General features: G+C 35.9%; 1 long non-coding RNA gene across 1 annotated transcript; it reads left to right on the top strand.

Moving 5' to 3' along the window:
• The first annotated feature begins 154 nt into the window (after window positions 1-154).
• Window positions 155-2,119, top strand: LOC113329514. The gene is made up of 2 exons (XR_003349922.1): window positions 155-1,780; window positions 1,956-2,119. It is a non-coding gene; the product is annotated as an uncharacterized LOC113329514 (long non-coding RNA).
• Window positions 2,120-26,850: the final 24,731 nt, after the last annotated feature.

Genomic DNA, 26,850 nt, shown 5'->3' with positions numbered 1-26,850 from the left:
GTATTTTTAGAGATCTCAAAACCTAAACCACCAGTAATTGATTCAACAATACAAACCTAAATCGAGAACAACACAAAGTTAATCAATCATTCAAACAATAAATCCAGTGAAAAACACATCAAATTCCCACTAAATCATCAATTTTATTGGAGTTATTGTGCCTGTAATGAAGAATAAAATTGATTAAATTATCCACCAACAAAGAAATCTGAAGACGCCATCAACAAATACTAAATAAAAGATAAGTTTTCTTTGTCGTATCCTTTTAATTTTTTAATGTTTTACTTTTGAAAATTGGTATTAAGATTTCGAAAGCTTAATTAAAACTTCGATTTCACTTTAATGTTATTATCTGATTCATGATTAGCATTCAACTCTACTTGAACTCCCTATTTCTCTTTATTTTGAGTTAGAAATTTCGAAAAAAAAATTGAAAAACAATTCCAAAAACTTTCTTCGCGGGGAATCTATCGACCTTTCAATCATTTATCCTGATTGAATACCATACCAGATTTGTAATCCTCATGTGTGAATCTGTATTACCCATTTAATATTTTCGAAGACGGAGTAGTTTGATTTTTCGACCAATTTGATTTTGTTGATTTTGTATATTTTTATGTATAAATTAGTAAATATGAGTCAAATGATGAAGATAATGCCTATGTTCGGTTAATTCAAGGTAATGAAAGTTGTACAGTTGTGAGAATGTATATATACTTACGGTAGTGAATTCGTTCCTTTGGAGCCTTGTTAATTTGTTTGGTAATTAGTTAGTTCATTTAAGTGTTTTGAGGTTGAAGTTTAAGCTTGTAGTTATAGATTTGGCTTTTATTTGATTTGGATTTGAAGTAAACTATAATTTAACTTTATGGATTTCTTTGCATTGAATTAATGGTGGATTGATTCATTCCTTTGGAGCCTTGTTAATTTGTTTGGTAATTAGTTAGTTGATTTAAGTGTTTTGAGGTTGAAGTTTAAGCTTGTAGTTATAGATTTGGCTTTTATTTGATTTGGATTTGAAGTAATATGGTGGATTAACGATATTTTTAATTTTCGTGCTCAGTGTATTTTGATTTATATTTGGTATACAGAGTTTTATGCTAAACCTTAAATGTGTAGTTGTTTTGCTTTGTTTGTGGTCTTGTTGAGCTTGGGTTTTGTGTGATTTCTATCCTCCAAGAACTATTGAGGGTTTCGTGTTAAGTTTATTTTAAGGATTGATTTCAATTATGAATATTAAGTGTCTTATACTCTTACCGAATACATAACCTTTTTTATGCTCATTTGTAGTGTTAGGTGGCCTAGATGTACTTAGTAATGAAGATGCAACAACGGGTACATCGAATAGTGAAGTTATAGAGGTATTAAAAAACATACCATATAAAGATGTTGTGTTTGGGAATGGTGGATACACAACTAAATTTTATCACTTTCAGAGGTAATTCTAGATTCCTGGATAGGTAGTTCTACTATCTGGCAAGTTGAATACAATAAAAATGCATGTTTATATTAATTTTGGTTCTTTGCGGTCGCTTATGTGTCCACTAATGGATACTAAACCTATTGATAGAAAATAAGTAATCCTATCTGCTATATTTTTTGTATTCAGTTAGATTCTTGTTAAAAATCTAAGCCCATGCATCAATAAGCTTTTTCTGGTCCAGTATATGAATCTTATGTGCTTAACAACTAGTTGTTAAATGCCTTGTTGGAGGTTCTAGGTAAATTGCACCCACATTGGAACATTGATGTTTAAGATCCTTTGGTGCGAATGGACAAGGTAAAACATCACCTCTGTTAACTTAATCATTTGCCTTTATATGAGTTGATTATTAATTTCTATATATCCTCATAGTTGATCATGTGACCGAGCATTATCCAGATGGTATGAAAGTTATAACTCAGATTCTCATATATATATATTTTTTTATTTTTTTTTTGTAAATGTATTTCAGTAGTTACATGGATGTGGGACTATTATTTACACAAGTTATATGGATGTGTAACTGATAGTTACACATGATGGGATACAAAGTCTATGTTCTATATGTTATGAAAAGTTATATCATGCATATTGAAATGACAATGCAAGTTATAATATTTGGGGCCAATTCGTCTACTTTGTGGTTTATACGAATTTCTTCTACTTTCTCCCTAAAATTTGGTTTTTACTAGAAGACATTGGTCGGCAGGTGCTTTGACATTAAATAGTGTATCATTGTACCCAAAAGCTCTAGCTGGAGGTATTGTCATTCAACGCATCTTACCAAGTGAAAAGAAGATACTTATCTTGTAACGTTGTTAAAGGTGTCAACAGTACTGCTTCTAATAATTTAAAATATTTTATGGTCTCATGGACCAGGTTCTCGCCGATGGAATAATGTAATTTGAAGCTGGACAAGCTATAATCCGCTTAATATTTGTGAAAGATCAAATAGTCCCACATCGGTATAATCCGCTTAATGAACTTAAATATAATATGGAAGGGCCGCTCCACTCATTGCCAATTGGTTTTGAGTTGGATGTCCGCAGATTTTAACATGGTATCAAAGATAAGCCCTAGATCCAGACCTGCGTACGCCGGGTGTAGGCCGAGTTACTGGCTGAAGTGTTTGACCGATTTTGTTACTTGTACACCTGGGGTGTAGGCCAGTGCCGATACTGACCGAGGTGTTACCCCCTGATTTAGTCACTCACTTGTGTACACCTATTACCGATGGACTGGTAACTCGTACGTAGGTCCACATGTGAGGCCCAGTGACTGGCCTTACACGTGAGGGGGCGTGTGAAAGGATCAAATAGTCCCATATCGCTATAATACGCTTAATTAACTTAAATATAATATGGAAGGGACGCTCCACTCATTTCCAATTGGTTTTGAGTTGGATGCCCGCAGACTTTAACACAAATATTAGGGAAAGCTCAGTTTAAATTTCTTTTGTCCAAGATGGGCATTCGTGATCTACATGCTCCATCTTGGGGGAGGGTATTAGGAAATAATATATGAGAGTCTATATTTAAGAGATATGCCCTTTAAGTTGTCAGAGTTATATTAGGAATTGTCTTGAGAATCAAGTCTTGTGATTGTATAAATATCTTGAAGAATTAATGAGAAAGACACACCGAATTATTATCAATGTAATCGTTTTGTGCTTCCGCGTTTATACTCTCCTCTCTCTTGCTCGATCCTTAAATATTCTATGGTCATATGGACGATGGTCATCGCTAATGGAATAAAGTTCTTAAACTTTTTAGGCTATGATATATCCAGATCCTGAGTATGGGTAATGTTATAATTGTTAGTGAGCTTTTGAATCATATGGATTTCGAATCTGCTTCTATGCCGACCAATAATGGTTATCTTCATTTCATGTTGCGGCAAAGAAAGACCATCTCAGTAACTTATTTGACCCAATTTTTTCATTTCTTTATTAGTATACAAATTTCAATTTTGAATAATATCTTGAGAAATAGCGTCTGAAGCACTTTTGTGTAAAGATAAGATGATTTGTAGTGTAGGTGGCATGTCCTGATCCTATGTATATTTTTATTTACCTTAAGTTCCAAAGTGTATGAATGTTATCTTCTTAACAACTAGTTGTCCAATGCCTTGCTGCAGTAAGTTTCCCTTACATGGAGAGACTGTTGTTTCCGATGATTTGGTGTATGTTAGAGCATTGCTCGGTTGAAACCGCCAAGCGTTGTTTCGTTGCCATATTTTAGTTCCAAAACACAAGGTTTCTCGATTAGATTACTAAAGTCAACTTTGTTAGGTTACACTAGGAACTCCACAAATGTTGATACAAGCTCGTGTTACAATAAAAAACCTGAAGACGTATCCGCATCAACGAACACATCATCCTTCTGTCCGAGGTTAGTAATACAATACTTGACTTTTTTCCATTTCTATCTACGTTGTTTTGAAGTTGTTTATATTGAAAATATAACATGCGAATTTATATATACTAAACTCTAGTATTATAGACTTGATCATTTTTATTTACCTTAAGTTCCAAAGTGTATGAATGTTATCTTCTTAACAACTAGTTGTCCAATGCCTTGATGCAAAAAGTTTCCCCTACATGGAGAGAATGTTGTTTCCGATGATTTGGTGTATGTTAGAGCATTGCTCGGTTGAAACCGCCAAGCGTTGTTTCGTTGCCATATTTTAGTTCCAAAACACAAGGTTTCTCGATTAGATTACTAAAGTCAACTTTGTTAGGTTACACTAGGAACTCCACAAATGTTGATACAAGCTCGTGTTACTATAAAAAACCTGAAGACGTATCCGCATCAACAAACACATCATCCTTCTGTCCGAGGTTAGTAATACAATACTTGACTTGTTTCCATTTCTATCTACGTTGTTTTCAAGTCGTTTATATTGAAAATATAACATGCGAAGTTATATATACTAAACTCTAGTATTATAGACTTGATCATTTCTATTATAGCATTGCTTGGTTGAACCTGCTAAGCGTTGGTATGCCAAGGTTGGTTGTCATATTATAGTTCAAAAACTCAAGGTCACTTGATGAGATTACTAGAGTCAACTTAACTAGGTTAGACTAGGAAGTATAGAAATGTTGGTACATACAAGTATTACTCTGAATACCTAGAGAATCTGTAGAAGTATCGACATCAACGAATACATCATCCTTCTGTTCAAGGTTAGTAATACAATACTTGACTAGTTTCTATTTTTATCTACGTTACTTTCAAGTCGTTTAGATTGTAAACATAATTTGCGAGTTCTAGACTTAATCATTCTATTAGCATCAAATTATTAAGGAAGAATATACAAGTTGTATCACAACTTTGGTATATTGAGTTACGAAGTACAGTGTCTTTCGTAATTGCGACAGGGACACTATCTTTTAACTTGTTACTAGATTTTGTAATGAACTTAGGATTGATTCAATGCCAAGAAAATTTTGTTTAACTACATGAGTTTAAGGAAGTAAGCTTGTTAATCTTGTTTCACAATTGAAAGGAATCAATGGGATTTATGGTTTGAATCCTATTGGGGATCTCTAGCAGGACCTATCCCTACTTGGGGATCTCTACCAGGACCGGTCCCTAATAGTAATTTTTTATTTCCAGTTTTTTGTATCCCTACTATTATTGCGAGTTCATTATATATAATGACTTACCATTACCAAGAACGAACTATAATTACGGAGTTCATTCTCGAAAATGAACTAACAATCCCATAACTAGTTCATTATAATGAACTGGTTGAATGTACTACATACTAATTAATTTTACAAATGAACTACCATCACGAACTATCATTTATAAGTTCATTCATTTCATTTGTGAATCAATAAACATGCAACTGATAAATTTTTTTAGTTGTGACAAATTTGCTACGAGATCAACAATTTTTACTTAAGTAATGGAGATGTTGCTGGATTAATAACGACCAAACAAACTCTCGCTTCTGTCGGTGGATTAAACTGATATGGGACCACCTAAAATTATATCAAACCGAAATTTCCCTTTTAAATTATGTCTTTGTATGTACCATCTCCTTCGGAACTGAAATCTAAAATGCTTACTGAAGGTTCATTTATCATTAACCGACTAGAGCCATTTGAAGTGACTTTGTGCGAAAACGAAAGGAATGTTTGCAATGGCGAAGATGACAATGACAACAACGATATGCTAATAGGGAGCAATAATTTGTGAAATTTATGAGTGTTATATCAGAATCCTTACTATCGAGTCACTTTGGGAGAGATAAGGAATTGCGTGGGACATATAAAATATTGTTGCACTTGTACCCCTCTTGTCTAGTGGCAGAACTAGCAGTTTAATTAGGGTGGGCAATTGGCTATTTTTTAGCCAGGTCTAAAGCTTAAATATTGTACATAACATTTTAGTGCAGGCAAAATAAGTAACCAAAAAAAAATAATCTTTTGGAGCCTTGGCTTGAGCCAAGAAAATCCTGACCTTGGTTCTGCCCCTCCTTTTATCTATTTCCTACGATAAAAGCGGTAGGAAATACCATATGGTCCTAGGAATAATATATTAGGATAAGTCTAGTCCAGTTGACCCAGTCAACTGTCTGTTTGGTCTTTTTTTTAAATATAAATTATAGTTTGATCCTAGAAATTATAGTTTGGTCCTAGGCAAGGTAGTCAATTTCGGATTTCGGATTGTCTCGGTCGACACCGAGATACTGGTACAACTTTGTCTCGGGGAAATTCCGTTTTAAAATCTCGGTAAAATCTCGGTTTCATATTTTATATCCTCGTATCGATAATCACTTAAAAGAAACATAGTATTAGTAAATCTGGTTGTTCACCTTCCTCATCATCAACACCAAATAATAATTTTAGCTCAAGAAATTCAAACACAGCAACAAGCAATAATACTAGTGAGTGAATTAATCTTTTTAATTTTTGTACGTGAGATTAGTCCACTCAATTTAAAAAGAACAAAAAAATCCGGCCAAGACAAATCAATTCCGACCGAAAAACGTGTTTCCGGCCGAAATTTTCGCAAAGATTTCGTCCGACCGAAATTGACAAAATCGTGTCTTCTTGGACCGAAATCCGGAATTTCGCCGAAATTTCGGCTGAATTGACCGAAATCGACTACATAGACTCAGACGTGATTACAAGATTCTTTATTCACGTATTGGTATACATTTTATGTCTAAAGAATGGGTGATATCAAAATCTCCCTAAATTAAGGAAAGAAAATATATCCCGCCATAACTTTTTTTTCATTGATTGGCAACTTTTTTATTTTATGGCTCCGAATCCCCTGTTTCAGAAAAACCCTTATATTCCTACCCCGCCAGTCATTGATCAAGACATATATGCTTTTGTAAGGAACTGTTTTTTGGGCACTACTCCATTTTGGAGGGGGCTATTATGTAATAAGAATATCCACCCTATAGTTATAAGGGATGTCTTAAAATGTGGAAATGATTAATCTATCCTTAACCTAATTTAATTTAAAACCAACCTAATAACAACCTATATATATAACCACATCTTCCCACCATCACCGCCGCTCACTTCCACCGACCACCACCTACCACCTCCGACTACCACAACCACCAACCACCTCCAACCACCATCATCACCATCTCTATTATATAGCTTAATAATAAACCCAATGCGTTTGAAAAAATGAGAAGTAATCATCAAAATGAGTTGAAAATGGAAGTTGCAGAGAGAACTTCGGCTGGAGTTTTGGGAAAAACTTTGTCGAACTAGCCGAACCTGATGGAAACGAAAAACATGAAGAAAAGTTCGGCTATTTCGCAAAAAAAAAAGATTGTAGACGCAGGTTGTCGAACTTAGTTTTAATGAAGTTTTTGCTTTCAGAGAAAAGTTCGGTCACGTCGCAAAAAAAAAATTGCTAACCGAACTTAGTTCGGTTATGTCGCAAAAAAAAAAATTAGCCGAACTTTTCTCTGAAAGCAAAAACTCCATTAAAGCTGAGTTCAGCTACCTGTGTCTTCAGAACCATTCGCCGAACTACACTGGCCGAAGAGTTCGGCTACCTGTTCTTCAGATGTCGTAGCCGAACTTTATTGCCATGGCCGAAATCAGTTTATAAAATTTTCATTTTCTCAAAAGTTTTGGCCAATTCAGGTAACATTAACTAAATCTGAAGTATACCTATGTACCCAAAACCCTCATTTCGAAATGAATCATCTAAAAAAAAATCAAAACCAGCTTCTTTTTCTCCATCAATAATTATTCTTCTAACAAAACTCTCTCTCTTTTTAATAAATCACTAACTACTAATCACTAACTAATTTAATTAACAAAGACAAGTTTAGTATTAACAAAAATACTTAGATAAGGGATGACTTAGAATTACTTCTAATATCCACCCAAAAACGAAATAGTAATCCCCTCCAAAATGGAGTAGTGCCCAAAAAACGGTTCTTTCTAAGTATCCTAAATCAGATTTCGGTGAACAAAACTTGGTTAAGTTGGAAGATCTTGCGAGAGAAGAGACAGATAATAATTTTTATCCCTCCCTTTACTATCCCCTTTCGTGATTGGATGCTAAATGTATCTCTCATTAAATAATTATCAGTACTCAGAAGTTTAATGTAAAATTCAAGAAACACCACAATACTCATGGGGTGTGATATTAAATTGGTAGTTCTTACAATTTAGTAATACAATAATTGTTCTATTCAATATACATACATAAAAAGAATGGAACTGAGTCAACTGACCCTTATAAAACCGAGTAATTAGCGTACGGCGATCAGAACAGTTAGCACTCAGCATTATTTTGAGTCGTTCATTTTCCACAATTCAAGCAGATAAACCTAACTTGTAATTGCTTCCATAAAAGATTCGAAGTTGGTCTTGGTAGAGCACTGCTCGGTCGAAATCGCAAGCATTGCTATGTCAAGCTTGTTTGTCAAGTTAAGTTGCCAAAACTATAAGTCTTGATTTCTAGTCTACTTATAGCTAAGTCTCGGATTAGGATAGAAAGTGTAGTTGAGCTTTAGACTTCGCGGCGTTCGTCGAATGAAGACGAAGAACTACTCAAGGGAACTTGTGGAACTTCATCAACAAAAGGTATGTGGGGACTTGAACTCATCTATCACTCAAAAGTATATCTACTCTATCTCCTATTTGAGACAAAAAGTTGTACAACTATATAGACTTCAATTATACACATTTGGTATTTCGAGCCGAGTTTATCTCGCTTATCTATTTCTCGAAATGTGTGTTGGTAAGCTTTCGCTTTCACCAAGTTCATCTTTTAATCTTGACGAAAGTCAAAATATGATCATGTGAAAATCGCCTTGTAAAATCTTACATAATTTGTGTGAGACGGTCATTTTATGTAGACTCGGAATGTTTCGTATTGGTCATTCGATCACTTGAAAATTGCTTTGAAGTTAATAGTTTGTGTGAGACAGCTATTGTTGTCTTCCAAGAATGTTTCAATGATTGAAATGAGGGTTTATAACACATAACCATGATTGTATATAAACATAGTGTGTGTATTCACATTTGTGTAAAGTCCAAAATCCATGACCCTTGGTATGCGTACCCGTACACGTACTGGATGGTTATGGAAGTCGGGGAACCAAGTATGCGTACCCATACGCATATTTGCGGAAGTTCATGTTCCGTAAATATCTGATGGAGTTTGGAAAAGTAAATGGTATGTGTACCAGTATGCGTACTGACGTAACCAAACTCAGTTCGGCTACTTAGGTATGCGTACCCGTCTGCATACTTAAGTAGGTTATGTTCTAAAATTGGTTTGTTTATGAACTAATAAATTTATATAATAAGGAATGCAATCTTTTGCAAACCGCAGCTATAATGTTCATGAAATGATTCGAGTGAATCAAAATCGATTTTGCTTCAATTGTGTCTTGTATAATTCTACCAGGATTGTTAAAGGCGGGTACCAGCATTAGCGGGGATGGTACCATTTCATATAAGACAAAAAGCTTGTAAGCAATCCTAGCCGTCGGATCACTGAAATGGTACCAGCCCCGCTAATGCTGGTACCCGCCTATAGCAATCGTGTACTTCTATGAGAACATAAACAATTGAACGATTCTCTAATTAGTTTCATTTGAGTCATTTGAACTAGTTATGATAAAAATGAATAAGGTTGATATGAAAGTGCTCATATGTCTATCCTTTGGTTAACTATTGTTGAACCAACTAAGTGTACACGTTTAGGTACGGTTACCTTTATCTAAATGATGGTACATTTCATTTGTGTATAACAAGCTAAGTTTGATCTAACGGCTGAAAGATATTAGCTTCAATCAAATCAGGTTTTCATCTAACGGTGAACATTGAATGCTTTGTTACCAAGGTAACATTGATTGCAAACCCTGATTTGAAGACTGTATAAAGGAGAACTCTAGCAACTGGGAAACCTAATGCCCACACCTCCTGTGTGATACTAGTTGCGACTAGATTCGATTCTCCTTTAACCTTAGGTTTTTCACAAAACCCTGTAGGTTAACGACTTAAAGACTTCATTGGGATTGTGAATCCAGACCCAACTATTTTCTCTGTAGTTGCGTGTTCTGATCTTGTTATTTTCTATCGTGATTTAGTACTATCTTCTTTAAGATTTGCTCGAGATTTATTCTCTGATAGGCAAGATTGAAAAGTAATCACAAACATCTTCGTCTCATCGTTTGTGATTCCACAATATCTTGTTTTGTTAATCTATTAAGATTATTGTGAGGTGATTGATAATACTAGGTTGTTCTTCGGGAATATAAGTCTGGTTTATCAATTGGTTCTTGTTCACCTTGATCTATCAAAAGACGGTATAAAACTCATATGTTTATCTGTGGGAGACATATTTATCTATACAATAGACTTTTCTATGTGACACATATTTGTTTATCAAGTCTTTGACTTTGGGTCGTAGCAACTCTTAGTTGTGGGTGAGATCAGCTAAGGGAATCAAGTGCGTAGAGTCCTGCTGGGATTCAGAAACGTAAGGAGCGCAATTGTACCTTGATCAATGTGAGATTGATTAGGGTTTAACTACATTCCAGTGTGAAGTTAACTTGGAGTAGGCTAGTGTCTGTAGCGGCTTAATACAGTGTGGTGTTCAAATCTGGACTAGGTCCCGGAGTTTTTCAGCATTTGTGTTTTCTTCGTTAACAAAACCTCTGGTGTTTGTGTTATTTCTTTTCCGCATTATATTTTTTTATATAATAGAAATATCACAGGTTACGCGTTGAATCGATCAATTGGTAAATCCAACCTTTGGTTGTTGATTGAAATTGATTGATCCTTTAACATTGGTCTTTGGTACCGTTCAAGTTATTTTTTCTTATATTCAATCGGGCTCGCAAATTCTTATTTGTTTGATTGCGGATTGAATTGAGAAATTGAGAAACAATTCTTGGATATACTTTTATTGAGATTGAGTATGACTGTATAGTTGATTCTCTCGAAAGTATATTGGAGTTTGTCCATATAAATTTCTAAGCGAAATGTTGAGTGTGGTTGTTAGACCCCTGCTTTTTCAATTGGTATCACAGCAGGAAAACAAGTTTAAGACCTCACAAGTCTGTGTTTGTAGCGATCTGACTCTATGGAAAATAATGTTATCTCTGAAATTCGCATCACCAAAAACAAAAGTTTTGTTTCCATGGAATCTATTAATGAGAAAGATTTTTCAATCTCAAACATAGATGAGACTAGTGTTTCAATGAAACAGACGTGCACTGACAAGTGTTATCCCTATTACCTTTCAAACGAGTATGACTCTGTTGATGAAAGGGAAGCATCCGAAGAGAGTAAACTGATCCTAAATCTTGTTAGAATCCAGGATGATAGAATCAATCGGTTGAAAAACAATGTCAATGTTCTTCTCGGTATAGTGAAAGATCATGACTCTAAAATAAAGAGTTCTGGCAAGGAATTCGCTGATGTTCGCTCATCACGAACCTTACTCGAGGCGAATCTCAAAAAGGATGCTTTGGAAATTGAATATCTTTTGAGTAAACTCTCTATTCAAGGATGTTCCAAAGAGTCCACTATACCAACTGCTTCTGTCTCAACTTTAAGAAATTCAGTTCCAGAATTAAAATCGGAATCCCTTCCTATTGGAAAAGATGTGCCTACGTCTTCCTCTAATCAAGGATACTTCACATCACTCAGGATGAAGAAATATCCTATCAACGGTGGTATGCATGTTCATTTTAATCACTCATGTGATCAGAAAGTGTGTCTCTTTTGCAATTCAAAAGGACATGGTGAATGGAAAAGCAAGTCTAGATTGAATAACAATTATGTTGTTCATCTTCAACACACCTTAGATTTAATACTCCAAGGTGTAACTGACATTCGAATGACTAAACCGATCGGTTTTAGTACTCACCCTATGAACTCTACCTGGAAAGTCAGTTCTACTTGCTCATCGAATGTGCGGAAAAATTATAACTCTAATTAAATTTGGTCAAGGAGATTTCAGAAAGATCCCCCTCAACCTAATGTGAAGGATGATGTTCAAGATGTGAAAAAGATTCCTTTAGGAAGAAGCAAAAATGGAGACTGAAGGACAACCTAATCTGATCATTGAAGGATACAAGGATCTTATCAGCAAGATGTCAAAATCCTCCACACAAATCTCTTCTGGTAAGGATTCTAACTATGTCTCATATTTTGATGACAATGAGTTTTATGATAATTTTTCACATCAAATAGGATTTTTTCCTAGAATTGGAAGGAAAAAGAGACTCATACTTGTGCAAATTAAATCACAAGGTTGAATTCTGACTTACAAAAATCTTGGTTGAGTGAGATATAGTCAGGTATACTTATCGGTATTTCCTTTCTTATTAGTCCAGCTATCTTCTTATCGTCTATAGCTAAACTTCTGTCTCTTGACAACGCTGCCTAAGTATTGTCTGTGTCTCAAGAAGTTCTTCGTTTTCCTTTTTGTTTTAATTTCGAAGAAGTTTTCGTAGCAACTAAGTTGCCTGCTACTTTTGTGCTCTAAATTGTTTCTCTTTGGAGATATAGAATTTATTGAGCCAAAAATCTCGTAGCAAAAGTACTGTCAAGTCTCAAGGTACGTTTTTTTTTCGGTTTTTTATTTTTGTTGGGTTCGCATTGTGTTCGCATTCTATGAAAATATAAACAATTGAACAACTCTCTAACTAGTTTCATTTGAGTCATTTGAACTAGTTATGATAAAAATGAATAAGGTTGATATGAAAGTGCTCATATGGCTAACCTTTGGTTTACTATTGTTGAACCAACTAAGTGTACACGTTTAGGTACGATTACCTTTATCTAAATGACGGTACATTTCATTTGTGTATAACAAGCTAAGTTCGATCTAACGGTTGAAAGATATTATCTTGAATCTAATCAGGTTTTCATCTAACGGTGAATATTGAACGCTTTGTTACCAAGGTAACATTGATTGCAAACCCTGATTTGAAGACTATATAAAGGAGAACTCTAGCAACTGGGAAACCTAATCCCCACACCTCCTGTGTGATACTAGTTGTGACTAGAGTCGATTCTCCTTTAACCTTAGGTTTTTCACGAGACCTTGTAGGTTAACGACTTAAAGACTTCATTGGGATTGTGAAGCCAGACCCAACTATTTTCTCTGTAGTTGCGTTTTTGATCTTGTTGTTTTCTATCGTGATTGAGTACTATCTTCTTTAAGATTTTCTCGAGATTTATTATCCGATAGGCAAGATTGAAAAGTAGTCACAAATATCTTCATCTCGTCGTTTGTGATTCCACAATATCTTGTTTCGTTAATAGATTAATATTATTGTGAGGTGATTGATAATACTAGGCTGTTCTTCAGGAATATAAGTCTGGTTTATCAATTGGTTCTTGTTCACCTTGATTTATCAAAAGACGGAACAAAACTCATAGGTTTATATGCGGGAGACAGATTTATCTATATGATAGACTTTTCTGTGTGATACAGATTTGTTTATCAAGTCTTCGACTTTGGGTCGTAGCAACTCTTAGTTGTGGGTGAGATCAGCTAAGGGAATCAAGTGCGTAGAGTCCTGCTGGGATTCTGACACGTAAGGAGCACAACTGTACCTTGATCAGCATGAGATTGATTAGGGCTCAACTACATTCCAGTCTGAAGTTAACTTGGAGTAGGCTAGTGTATGTAGCGGCATAATACAGTGTGGTGTTCAAATCTGGACTAGGTCCCTGGGTTTTTCTGTATTTTCGGTTTCCTCGTTAACAAAACTTCTGATGTCTGTGTTATTCCTTTTTTGCATTATATTTTGTTATATAATAGAAATATCACAGGTTGTGCATTGAATCGATCAATTGGGAAATCCAACCTTTGGTTGTTGATTGAAATTGATTGATCCTTGAACATTGGTCTTTGGTACCGTTCAAGTTATTTCTCTTATATTCAATCGGGATCGCAAATTCCTATTTGTTTGATTGCGGATTGAATTGAGAAATTGAGATACAACTCTTGGATATACTTTTCTTGAGATTGAGTCTGACTGTCCAGTTGATTCTCTCGAAAGTATATCAGAGTTTTTCCATACAGATTGCTAAGTGGAATATTGGGTGTGGTTGTTAGACCCCCGCTTTTTCAGGTCTACAACCTTCGCATCATATCTTTAGTGAAAATGAGAGGATAACTAGTACACCGCTAATTTTTTTGTTCGGAAAACCTACATAGAAAATCCTTGTACAATCTATATGTTCGATTAAAAAACTGTATATAAGGTTTTTTTAACAAGGTAAACCTAGTATGTTAGAGCATAGCTCGGTTGAACCTACCAAACGTTGGTATGTCAAGTTTGGTTGTCATATTTTAGTGAACCAAAACTCATTTAAGAGTCGCATGATTAAATATACTAGAATCAACTTCGTATAGGTTAGCTTGAAAGTATTAGGATATGACACATTACAAGTATTGCGAAGACTTGAAGAAGTACGGAGATACAACCACAACATCATCCTTCCACTTGAGGTTAGTGATATTTGACTTGAACTGTCTCATTCCCTAACGTATCTTTCAAGTCGTGCATATTGAAAACAAAACTGTGAAGCATGAACACTCTAGATAAACATAGTATTAAGGAATTAAATACGAGGTTTATTGCTTAACCATTAAACTTTGTAGATAAGACATCAACATAATCGTATGAACGCTATTGTGATTATGTATGGGTATGAGGTGAGGATTTCATCCTATGAAACAATATTGTTACATGTGTCTTAAGGAAGTAAGTTCATGAACTTTGTTTTTGAACCGAAAAGGAAATCGCCAGGCATTATTGGGGTTGTTCTTCATTGCATATCTTATGAAGAACCAATATGTTTGATTAGTATAACCGCTCATGACTTGTTTGTGTTCTTGGTAAAACTATTCACATGAGGCCTGACTTTTGTTTTGGTATGACTTTTATTAGTGAAACCGATCTTAAGTAATCACCTGTTGGTATGATTGAGTTTGTGCAGTTTGTAAGGACTAACACTGGGTAAAGGGGAACCGATCCTAGTAAGAGGTGCAACACGGTACAAAGGGGAGTCGATCCTTGTATGGGGTGCAACAAGGTTTATAGAAGAAAGGGGAACCGATCCTATGGACATGTGCAACACGTTTTTAGGCAAAGGGGAACCGATCCTGTGGACATGTGCAACACATATGAGTTAGATACCATATATATGTGGGGAACCGATCCTAGTACCTAGTCAACCGAATTTTGGTAAGATAGTGTGACTATGCACAGTACTCACATGGAGGTAGAACCGAAACTTGTTTTGGTAGAACCGTTAAACCCATGATTTGTGATTGAGAAGTTCTTAATCAATCGCATAGCTCTTCAAAGTCAGATGAACAAATTCTAAACTTGTTTGGAAGTGTGGTAAATCGGTTCCAAGTGAGTAAGTATGAAATAGGACTTACAAAGAAAGGATGTCGACACACTTTGAACACATGCAGTAATGCGTATATTTTTTATTGTTCAAAGATATTCCTTAACGGATAAGAAGGAAGTAAATCCCAGGATCAAAATTAAATAAGTTAAGAATCTTTTAATTAAGTTTTTTAATTATATATGGAAAATAAGAATTAGTAATGTGCATTTGCTAGTTAAAGATTTTCCAAGGAGCTTTTCGATCATTATTTTGGACAGAACATTCTCAGGAATTATGAAAACGGAATATGGAAATTATTATAGAATATCTTGAGAATATTTTCGGTTTTGGAAATTCCTTGGTGTCCAAACTTCCTTGTCTATAAATACTTGAAGTTTTCATTTCTAGCAAACTAATCCTTCGTGACAGTAAACTTCCTCTGTTGTACTGTTACTGGTGAAGACGCCTATTCGGAGAGGAGAGTAACCTAATTAGGTGAAATCTCTTACGGCCGCTCAGTTTAAAGTCTTCTTGGGGATTGAGAAGCTCTAGCGCATACCGTTGGTGGGAAACTAGATATTTGCGGTTTATCTTTTGTTTTCATATTGATTTGATTGACTAACGGTGGTTGAATTTTGATTGCACCTAGTTTTTTAATGCTTGAGAATCTTCTCTTCTGATATAAGATTCACTCAAACTAGTTCAAGGTTTGGACAGGGATCTTTAGACTGTTGTTAGTGCTAAACACGATCTTGTGATAATCCACTGTTAACAGACTCTGTTATGTGCGTGATTGATCACAAGAGATTCAAGTAGTTGTGTGCAAGTGTTTATTGAAGATCTAAGAAGATTTGAAGACAAAGAAGAGATAGAAGATTTCTGACTTGGTTATATAAATCTTTGGTGTGCACAATACTTGTTTCGGTAAAAGAGGATCCAACTATAATCGATCTATCCTTGTGGTATTTTGATAGAATAGTTGTGTAGATCGGCACCAATACGTTTCCTTGGATTAAAGGTATTGATTGCAAAATCTTAACGATTACCTTTTGGTAATTGAACATAAGATATATCTTGGAACCTGGCAAAGGAGTTTATGTTAAGATAAACAGAAGAGCCTTTGTCCAAATCATATCACTTGGTTGAATAGAGTTGATACCAAACAGATTTGTTGTTCCTTTACTGTTTGGAATACGAACCAAAGGAATTGGTCCAAGTATGTGACTTGTTTACAGGTCGGAGGCGTGGGAATACAGACGAAACTAAGTGAACTATATGTTTAGTTGCTTGGTCTCAACTATACGAAGTTGGTTTATTTTGTATAGCGGCTTAACCCTGAGAGTATTCAATTCTGGACAAGGTCCCGGGGTTTTTCTGAATTTGTGGTTTTCCTCGTTAACAAAATCTTGTTGTGTCTATTACTTTATATTTCCGCATTATAATTGTTTTATTATAATTAAAGTAAAGCACACATACGTTAATTCCTATTTACTTGATAAGAAATCCTATTGTATTTGGTTAAGTCTGAACCTTTGCATCAAGTAAACATACTTCGTTGTTGTATTGTCTCGATCTCGTATCCATAGACAATCACACGAACTGTGAACCGATTTGTTGTATTTTCTCGACTCAGTCCATAGACAATCACTTTCGGAGAAAGGAATTATAGGAAAGAAAAGTTTTAGCTTGAGGTATATTTGGGTACCCTCTCCTTTTCAATTGGTATCAGAGCAGGCAAACACGAAAAGGTCTAACAATATGTGTTTGGTGTGATCCAACCTATAAGAATGAATCTAATGAGTGATTCAGTTAACGTTCCATCAATATTTAATGGGACTAAATGTACATTATGGAAATCGGCTATGAAGGCCTTTCTTCAATCCCAAGATTTTAATACATGACTATTAATCAAAGACGGATACCAATGTCCGATAGAATATTCGGAGTCTGAGTTCAAACGACTAGCGTCATATACTCTTAAATAAAGGATTCTTGCAAAACAAAATTCTGATGGTTTAAATGCCATTATACATGCAGTTAGTGATGATCTTCTACATCATGTGTTGGCTTGTGGAACTTCTAAAGAAGCATGGGATATTCTTGAGACCGTATTTGAGGGAGATGAATCTGAAAAAGAAGCTAGACTTCTTTCCCTTTCATATGAATGGGAACATCTCAATATGGATGAGAACGACGCATTATTTTTCTTTGTAAAGGCAATACCTGAAAAAGAAATAGTATGCTTCTCAGATCGTTACCATCCAGATACGAGTCTAAGAAACATGTTATAATAGAAGGAAATGATCTTTCTACACTTTCTCGAAGCTCTCTTGTAGGAAAGTTAAAGATCTTTGATAGAGAAATTCTGCTGAAGAATCACAGTGAGAAACGTTTCCAAGAGATAAAGGAACCTGTTGAAAAGGAGCTTGACTCAACTATTGCTTTTAGCGCAACGAATTAAGAATATTTTATCTTTTGATAAACGTGTTCCTGATACATTATATGCTTGCCATAAAAAGGGTAATGATGAAGTTCAATGCTTCAAATGTCGTAGATTCGGATATATGGCAAAACACTGTCCCAGCAGAAGAACTAGAAAGTGCAATAGGGCATATGTCTCCATTCTTGATGATATTCCGGAGGAAGAATCCAATGAAGAAATATCTAATTGCAATGCTGATCGCTGTCGTATGCGTCAAAAATAAATTACACTTTCTCACAACTCAAAATAAATAGTATAGCAAGGGTAAGAAAGGATCGTTCCCACAGAGAGGATCTAGGTTGTCAAATTGTTTCGGTTTCCTATATAAACAAGGGGGATTTCTGATTTTTATGTAAAGTAAAATAAACCAAAATCAAATAATGAAATAAACAAGCAATCAATAGGATGAAGATATTTGTCAAGGATTAGTTTTCATCCACAAACATGTTTTTCAACAATAACTAGAATTGATATTTAATCTCAATTTTTATCAAAGGCCCTAGGATATCTTGATCGCAAGAATATCCCGCTAATTTCCTCTTGTCATCAACAAACACATTAAAAGATTCGAAAGTGAATTCTTCCTAGAAAGCAACCTAAAGTGTAAAAGCACAATTAAGTTTAACTCCATAACAGCACTAAGTTCTATGAAATAAGACTAATCAATGCAAACGAACGTGTAAAAGCACTAATCCGTTTTAACAAAGGTTATGACTCACATGTGACTTCTAGGATGTATCACTACAAGCAATAATCAAAATTATGCTACTTATATTCTAGGTGTATCACGTTTAAGTATAATAAACCATAAACTAGCAATAGATATGATTACGAGTTCTACCAATTTGCAACTTGACGAAACTAACAATCAATCATACATGCGATATTTCTAATGAATCATAATCGATAATTGTGAGACAAAACTAATTTATTGAATGATAACCCATATTTGGAAATCCAACTTATTCCTTAACCAATAATAAAATCTAGATACTCATGGCATAGGAGTTCATCAGAAGAAGAAAAATAATAGTTTCCATCTTTCTAAACCCTAGGCTAAAAGTAGTAGAAGAAGATAAAAGATGATTTAGAATAACCGTGGGTTTCTCCCTTTTATGCTTTCTCTTCTTTGTCAGAAACTAGGTTACCCCTCCAAAATACATCTCTGCCAGCCCATTAGCCGAGACCAGGTCCAAGTCCATCTGAGTTAATTACTTGGATCGGTGAGTCAACTCACTTTAACCGATTCTAGCAGAGTTTGAACGATCCAGGCCAATTTCAGGCCTTTTAAAACTTATGCTCTTTCCCTGCACAATCATTCAATCATCCTAGCATGCATCTAAAGAACATTCACCTTCACTCAATCATTCATCTGCAACCTCAAATCCCTTATTTCAAGTGAACAGCACCACTAGACTCGAATCAAGCCCAAATTCAGCTAACACAATTCCTTGTTGCTTCAACTACAACACCAATCTAAAGTAGCAGTATTAGCAGCTAATATCCCTGCCAAATCTCAATTCCACCCCCTGCAACATCCATTGCATTTCAAACTCAGGCTGCTTCTGCGAAACAACACCACCTGCATTCATAACCGCATCACAGCTTCTAGTTCCTACTGCAGCTTCGATTCTTCTAGTTGTCTACAACTGCACTTCACACGCAAGTCACAACTCTTTTTATCCAATTCTTCCTGTCCAACCTTTGTGCAACTTCACTAATTACTCATCTGCCGCACTCTAACTGCAGTCAACATCGCCTGCCACACACTCTTCTCAACTAGATTCACAGCTATAACTACTTCAGAACCATCAGCTCATTGCTCTCTCAACTGCAATTATCAGCAGCCACTCATCTTACAAGCCTGCAAACAACTGCAATGAGCCATTTCTCGCACAACTCGCCATTTCCTCAGTCCATTGCAGTACCACCAATTTCAGTCGCCGTACCGAACACCTGCAACTGCTCAGCTCAATTCCATTGCACCAATACCCATGACAACCATCGTATTACACCTCAATTGAAAAACTCCAACACATCACTGCCATCAACAACTTGAACTGCACTGTTAACAGCGCAACATCAACACCCTTCCATAGCCGTCTGGCCAAACTCCAACTCATTGCGCTCTTCCCTACAATCTCAGACCTCAGCAGTAGCGCTAACAGTTTGCGCATTCTTCAATTTCAGTTGCACTCCTTCTTGTACCTGCAGCTCAACCTCGTGGCTTGCTTCTGCGATTCTTTGTCGTCCCTGCAATTCAGTTCCCCATAGCTCAGCCATCTTGTAACTCCAACAGCTCCATCACTGCAACATATTAAACTTAGAGCCTTCATCTCTATCTCAGCCTTAAGCTCCAATTTCTGAGTCTTCTGCGCACCAGTTATTCATCTCCAGTTGCTGCACTGCACAATCCCTTTGGCTTCAAAGTCCTCCCATAATCTTCAGTACATGACCCTCAAACCCATGGTCATCCTGGTGAAACTCAGCTTGGCAATGGTTCAAACTTTTTGTCGAACACGTTAATCAGTCACCACACAAGTTGGTTCTTCTCGGAAAAGCTCGTCGTTGTTAACTTGAATTCCAGACATACCCATCTTTCGTTGCTCTTCTCTGCCTACTTGATTCAAACACAAATCTAAGACTCGCCTCCCTGCAAACCCAATCTTCTAAGACTACTCAAACACTCACCAAAACCATGGTCTAGCCGATAGTAATGCTGGTTCAGGAAACTAATAGCAATTGAGCTTTGAATTGTGAAGAACTGACCTCTCAGGCATTTAATCAAACATTTGTTGTGTATTCTGCTAACTAATGATGGACAAAGCTTTTGCTGTATTTGAAGATCACAAATCATCTCCTTCCCTGTAATGTAATCGAATTTCACACAAAACCCATTCATACTGACCCATTACAGATCCTAAAACACACATCAATTGCACCAATTTATTGAGATAAACAGCAGCAGCAACTCAACTCAGTTTCACTGTCTTCTTGGTTCAAAACTAGCCTCAAACTCGAATCTACATCAAACCCATATTTCATATTCAATTCAAAGCTCAAATGCCTTCTTTAATCTCTCCATTTATCATCTATTTCAATGGCAAGACTTGTTTTTTTCCTCCCTGTATTTCCTTGGTTTAAACTGAACCCAAAACCATCGAACTACCATTACAGTTCATACCTAACTGATAGACACATTTTTGTGTCTAAGTTGTCCTCAATTATCTCCATGTTGGTACTCGATTTTGTACTTATTATGGTGTTTTTGTGTATGTGTAGGTGTTTTTTGGAGAAATAAACATGTGTGGAAATTCGGCTCGAAAAGTTGCCCGGGGCACCCCGAAAGAAACGTGTTATCCGCACCCTATCACTGGATAAGGGGCAATCATCACCATCTTCTTCACTGTTTAAAGAATACATTTTGGCGGGAAAATAGTTTCAGATTGCGTAACTTCCTGTGTTGATTTCTGGGCTGATTTGTTGGGATCTTTTCGCTGGAATTGATTGGGATTATCCTGTTGCATTAAAACAGGAATGGTATGCAAGAAGATTTCACGTGATAAATACTTGATATTCTGGAATTGATTATGGGAGATACGTGAACTGCGAGAGAAGATTTTACTCTGTGGAATATGTTCTATTGATTGAAAGAGATTTCTTTGCCAACTCAGAAACGTGTGGAAGTGTAGAACATAGAAGAAGGAGTTCTTGTTGGTTTTGGAAGTTTAAAATGTAAGAAGATATTCCCGATAATATTTTCCTTAATGCCGAATAATGAAAAATATTTGTTGTTATGGAAGAGATTTCTTATGCATGTGAGGCTATATAAGGTGCTGAGGAGTTTTAGACGAGAGAATGGAGAGTTAGGGGAAGAAACAGAGCGTATAATAAAAAGGTGCGGAGAGTTTTTCTGTTTTATAATATTTTCACCTCTTGTAAGCACTTTTGAGCAATGAAAAATTATTCTGAGTGTGTTTTCACCATGTGGAGCTAAACCCCATCACTGGGACGACGGAGGAAGCAACTTTTCATGATTGTGGTAAATGAATTAATTCTTTTATTGACTATTTGCATTGATTTAATTGCTTTATGATTTCTATTAATTATTTGTTATTTTGTTAGATGCCGCATGCTTAGTTCTAAATGCTTTAGATGCGTCATGCTTTTAACTTACAAATAATATTTTACGAAATCTATTTTTGGCAAAGAACTAGAGTCACAACTTCTTTTATTTAAGCTATATTGTCTAGAGTTAATGACTGAACCATAACAATATGAAAAGTAGTGGAATCCCGCGTCTCAGCGTCTCTTCATCTTGTGACAAATTGTGTGTATATATTTTTCCTTATTTTCTTTATTAAGTCTTAAAACAAATTCTCAACAAATCTGAGTGAACGAATCATCTTACTACAACATCATTGAAAAACCACATCAATTTTTGGCGCCGCTGCCGGGGATTTGTTTATAGATTTGTTTTTAGTTTTCATTTTTATTATTTTTTGTTCTTTTTTACGCCTTTTGGTGTTTCTTGTTTGTTTCAGATTTGGAGCCAAGCTAAAGAAAGAGAAGAAAGTGTTGAAAACAAAAGCTAAGCCAAAAAAGGAAAGAAAAGTAGAATTCAAGAGGAGTGAAGAAGAAGATTTTTGTATATAAAGATTTTTTTTTATTTTATTTTTAGAAACTGTAAATAGATTTTTATTTTTGTAATTTTTATTTTATTTTTGGACATTGGACATTTTTATTTTTTTAAAACCCTACGGAAGGGTAATTTTAAATAAACTGTTTGCATAGAAGGACGGTGATTACGATACGACCTCGGCCCCTCGGGTTCGTACACAACATTGGAGTTGTGGCCCGAGTCGACTTCAACGGTTCATCCCCCGTCTGGAACGGGAGGTAAGAATTCTAAACACCCGCGAATCTCCTGTCAGCGGGTTTACTGGATGATTTTGTATGCATATATGTTGAGGAATCTAATACGGATATTTTAATTTCCTAGTAAAGGGCAAGGCCTGGCCATACAAGATAAGGGTTCAGATTTCATCACCGTTCTCTTCTTGCCCGCCTTAGGAAAACGAAACCAAACGCGAACCTAAGCCTAAAATTTTGACTAGAACGAGACCGATAGGGTAACGAGCTTAATAGGTAAGTCATTCGAGAAATATTGGTTACTCTTTTAAGCATACTTCGAAGTTCATGATGGTTTATGTGAGTTGAATGAGTGAATGTGCCGCCTTGTAATAGCGGTGACGCCTTGGGTATCAAAGCTCCACTGAGCTTCCCTCGCCCCTATTCAACTTGCTTTGACTCGGATTGATTCCAGAGGGGTTTGCTTAAATTGTAACGAATTCCCTTTCGAAGGATTAAAAGATTGTCTAGAAACAATATAAGTGGAGCCATCATGATTTTTGTTTTCTAGATAAAATAGGCTTGTTGTGGTCGAGTCAGCCTTCTTTGTGCTTGTTTAGAATTCCCCTGCAGTTAGGATGTCGAACTGGTATTATAATAGCCAATACAATGAGTATCCGACTGAGCAGCTTGGACATTATCCTTTTTATGACCATAGTGTGAATAGTGATTGGGAACGCGAAACTTTTGAAGGTTACGGGTCATACCATGGTGATCCCAATTACTATCCACATGCGCACCGGTCATACGAGCAAGAAGACTATAGCACTAGTTCCTCGTCTTTGGAGGATTCTATGAAACAATTGAAAAGTAGTCCTTTTTATGATCCCTATGTTCCTATTCCTCCTTTAGAAGAGTCCCTCAGGAAGTTAGCTGAGTCGACGCGTAAGTTAGCTGAGATCAATAGTATAATTATAGACGAAAGAACTACAATAATGAGTGAACCTTCTTTAGAAGACCACCTCAAGCGGATAGCTGAGACGAACGAAAGAATTGCTCGAAATTACTTGAATTGCCAATATAGTGTATCCAATAATACCCTTGAGAATGAAGATAGTTATTTACATAATCAAGATAACATGGTTAGAATTGGTAGCACTACTTGTTTTGATGAGGTTCGATCTTTTTCATGTTATTATGATGAGGATAGTGTTGATGGAGAATCATACTTATGTAGGAATAGCGATCGGGAAATGGATACTCCAATTGAGCTTTACAATGATAATATTATTTCTATTTCAAATCCAAATAATTTTAATAATTATTCACCTATTCAAAAGGACGAGGATTTGACTAGAGATACCCTCGTTTTAAACGATGTAGTATTTCCTGTTTACAAAGCCGATAATGATTTAGAGGAACGAGTTTATTCTGAGAATAATGTTTTAGAGTCTAGCGATTTAGAAACAATAGTCTTAGAAAAAGAAGATGAACTCGTAGAGCTTTTAAATATGAGTGAGGATGCATCACCTGAGTATAACCTAACAGAAGCAATTGACAATTTTCAGGATTCCGATGATCTAGAAATTAGGGAAATTGTAGTTAGTCTACCTAGAGACACCCAAAACTCTAAGTTTGGGGGTGATTATCATTCTCCCTGTGATTTACCTTTAACTCTTAGAAAGTTCCCTCGTGTAGGGATTGACATTTGTGCCTCAACCATCGTACAAGATTATCTCCATACACGTTTTCCCGAACCTAATAATGTCCAGAAAGAAGTTCAGTCATTAGAAACCCATCCTCTGGTTGATGTGGTTTGCCCAGGCTATGATACCCTTATTGACTTTGTTTTCCCACCAAATAGTTTTCTTCCAAATGTGGGAACGTTTATATTTCAAATGTGTCGAATATTTAGTTGTGAGACTAAACCTAAATGTTTTAGGAAATTAGAATCAACACATTTTCTTAAGAATGACTACTACCCTCACTGTGGTCAATTTTGTAAGTCAAACCTGATTGACTTAGAGGATCCTCAATTATTTAGGTTATTATTATGTGCTTCTAAATTTTTATTTGAGTTTTTGCATACTCTAGGACCTAATAATTCGGATCTCACTTTTGAGGAGTTGCAGCCTAAAGAAATATATTTAGACCCTTTTATAGAACCTGAACCTGAACCACAATTAGATGTAGTTGTCTTAATCAGGAAACTAGGTAAGGTCATGCTAGTCTTGTTCATTTTCTTGGTTTACTGCAGTTTCCTTTGGTCATCTCTATTTGGTTTTGAAGACCCACAGTTATTTCGGCTACTGTTATACGGTTCGAGTTGACTAATCCTTTTCTAAGTCTGGCTGAAGACTTTAAACTTAGCATTTCTTGGGAGGTAACCCATGCTCATGCAACATGGTAATATCTTCCCTTAACTCTTTTTGTTCAAGTGGTAACAGTTTCTCCTTGTTCATGCTTTTAATTTTATCTTTAGAACATCGAGGACAATGTTAGATTTAAGTTTGGGGGTGGGGAAGAACTTTTTAGTTGCACTTTTGAAACTTCTAGCGTCACATGGTATCCGGTTAGCTAAGTTTACATACTGTTTCTCACCGAAAAGATAGAAATTTGAATGCTAGGGATAACAACCTTTTGAGACATTAGAGAAAAAGACATTGAGATCCTTGTAATTCAGGAGAGAACTTGTTCCTTTTAGAGGGTAACCGTGATGGACCTAACCATACATGATGGAAAGGAAAGTAGGTCAGGAAATGCCAGAAAGACAAAGCAACCTCACAATGTAGTCTTAGTTACTGGATTGCGACTCTCTCTCAGTAGAAACTTATCATCATCAACAAGCGGAGCGACATCAAAATCTATGAAGAAAGTTGAAGACGTTTTAGGTTTAGAAGCAACAATAGAAAAGAATAATTCAAAAATCAAAGTTGAAGTTATAAGAGCAAATGATATAAGTTGTTAAAATCCATGATACCAAGACATCACAAGTTGCGAAGATCCAAGTTTTGAAAGTCCTTCTCTCATGGCCATGTAAATTGTTGTCTTGTAATTTTTGTTTCCAAAAAAAAAAAAAATGAAAAAAATGAAAAATGAAAAAAATCATCGTTACATTTTGTTCAATAAGGCCAAAGGGAAGTAGAAATTTATAAGTCAAGCAAGAAATTGAAGAGAAGAGTTAATTGTCAAGGTTCTATGAGGTTCGATAGTTTATCATCAACAGTTGAAGACCGAAGAAGACGTTGTTTCTACTGAGCACTATGAGAGAGTCGAAGAAAGATACATTTGGTTGCTTTGTTAGTCTGCTTTCAATGTGGCACAAGATCTTTCTAGCACTGGTTTAACTCATCACACGTAATTAGTCCAACTGTGTAGCAGATGTCCCTCTCATTTTTATCTCTCTCCTAATCTTATTGGTGGCTCTCTAAAAGAGTCACAAACTGATACCTGCAAGTGCACAGGGTCTGTTGTAGTGAGTGTGCAAGGCAGGGTCGAACCACGGAGACTTGGGTGTGAATTGAAGTGATGAAGCAAGTGACAGTTAACAAGAAAAATCAGTGGTAGTGAATAAGAAACAGTGAAATAAAGACAAACAAACCAAGGCTCTTAGCCAAGGGCAGTGACAGAACTGAAAAACAGTAGCATGTAAAGCAAGTAAACAGGAACATGGTAGGGCTTTTGAATCCACATCTTGATCCTAAACTAAGGCAGATCCTAATCAAATCATGTTCTTGTTTCATCTCAGGGAAGATTATGGATGATTTAACTAATCTTACTAACTTACCCCTAGCATCAACTGTCTTCTCACAGTACAGCTGATCACAGGCTTGTTTGCTCAACCAGTTATCTAGCAATCCGCATTAGTGGAAGGTTAATCCCCTAAGTTCTCTAGTTCACCCCTAGCATTGAGTGTCTTCTTACAGCACACTCAATCACAGGTGCATTTGATCACTAAGTTTACTAACTTCCCTACTTCAATTAAGCACAGTCCTTCAAATGGACTGAATCCTTAGCTACTCTCACTCTTACACCCCTAGAATCAGCTGTCTTCTTACAGCACAGCTGATCACAGGTGCATTCATTCAACTAGCCAATTATCAATCCTACTTAGTTTCAGCACTACAAGAACAGTGACATGAACAAGGACTATCCTAGCTTACA

The sequence above is a fragment of the Papaver somniferum genome, chromosome 1 (assembly GCF_003573695.1).
Source record: "Papaver somniferum cultivar HN1 chromosome 1, ASM357369v1, whole genome shotgun sequence".
Taxonomy (NCBI): domain Eukaryota; kingdom Viridiplantae; phylum Streptophyta; class Magnoliopsida; order Ranunculales; family Papaveraceae; genus Papaver; species Papaver somniferum.
Note: the sequence above shows the minus strand (reverse complement) of the source record. Positions and strands in the feature narration are given on the sequence as shown.